Genomic DNA, 1,607 nt, shown 5'->3' with positions numbered 1-1,607 from the left:
CACTGTGCTGGTGTGGTTAAATTGATGGAAGTGTTTTATTGAAGACTACATTTTATAATAAATCTTCTCTTAGATGAAAGACAGATCAATGACTCTGATCAGTATTGATTAGTGATTTTGTTGTGTTCAGTTTATAGAAATGTTAAAACATAGTGAAATTGTTACAGTGAATATGTGTGATGGTAACAGTGTGGTATTACTGTGGACGCTGTCAACATAGGAACGTCCACAGGAAGTAAACACAGAGTCTACAGGAAGTCAACAGGAAATCAACAGGAAGTTCACAGGAAATCAACAGAAAGTCAACAGGAAGTCAAGTCAGGACAAACTGCTGTGTTCACAACACTCATCAAATAAACTCATTACTTCGTAAGTCAAAGGTTAGACTAAGAGAACTACAGTCATTATTCATAACAACATCAACATCCTGATAAAAACAGGTTTGTGACTGTCCAACAGTGTTTATAACATCATCACACCTCTCTTCAATGATCAGCTTCCATGTTTCATCGCAACTCAGAGTGATGGAAACTGAGCATGCTGAGTGTCATCATAAACATCAGGAAGATGTTCATCACCACTGCCTCTATCTTTCTCTTCTGTCTTCCACGCTTGATGAGGTTCTGTCTAATGTCTATGTTGTGACCAGGTCGTATGATTCACCTTGTTTTTACTGAACAAACTGTCTGGACCTGACTCGCAGTGTGGTGGTTCTGAGAGCTGGTTCCATTTATGATCTGGTTCCATGTTGATAAAATACCTGGATTCATTAAACTCTGCATCCAAAGACCCCTCATCAACTGTCTGACCCCACAGACCTGAGCAGGGAGGGAAGAGTCTGAGGATGTGACCACACAGATGGTCCTTTGTGTCAGTGTTTATCTGTCCAACATGAGGACATCAGAACCAGCTGCAGGAGGATAAGTCCTCAGTCTAACACCGGTGGAACAGCAGAGATTTGGTCAGCTCCATGTAACGTGTGTGTGTGTGTGTGTGTGTGTGTGTGTGTGCGTGCATGCGTGCAGCAGTCAAACAATGGGCTGAAACATCTTCACACACAAACCTGAATTTAGTTCCTCAAGTTCATTAACTAAGAAACTAAAACTGTTGAACAACTACTGAGCTATAAATACTGTGTGTATGTGTGTGTGTGTGTGTGTGAAAATAGATGAGGATTAATGAAATGAGCAGTGTGTGTGTGTGTGTGTGTGTCTGTGAAACCAAAAAAAGTGTGACTGTCGATGTTTTTCTCAGCTCGACTTGGTGAGCGCTGAGGCTAACAGGTGCTAATGAACACGAGTGTGTACGAATGACACACACACCCACACAGAGTGATGTCGGGGTTAAACAGTGTGTGTCAGGTGAGGACTGCTTCCTCTAAAAGATCCATTAGCGTCAGATTATTAACGAGTTCTGAAAATTATCGGTGGATTCATTAACACGACGACGGCTGCTGTTGTTAGCACCTGTCAGACTCCACTTCCTGTCTGTCGGTTGTCATGGAGACAAGCTTCAGGTGTCAGGCTAGAGCTTATTGGACGACAACTTTAATTGGTGGATAATTAATGGACGTTAATGAGTCAGACTTCACAGTGTTTTTATACTTT

The sequence above is a fragment of the Trachinotus anak genome, unplaced genomic scaffold (assembly GCF_046630095.1).
Source record: "Trachinotus anak isolate AG129_WGS33_773 ecotype Australia unplaced genomic scaffold, CSIRO_AGI_Tana_v1 ptg000025l, whole genome shotgun sequence".
NCBI lineage: Eukaryota > Metazoa > Chordata > Actinopteri > Carangiformes > Carangidae > Trachinotus > Trachinotus anak.
The sequence above is the reverse complement of the archived record's forward strand: the minus strand, read 5'-3'. Positions refer to the sequence as shown.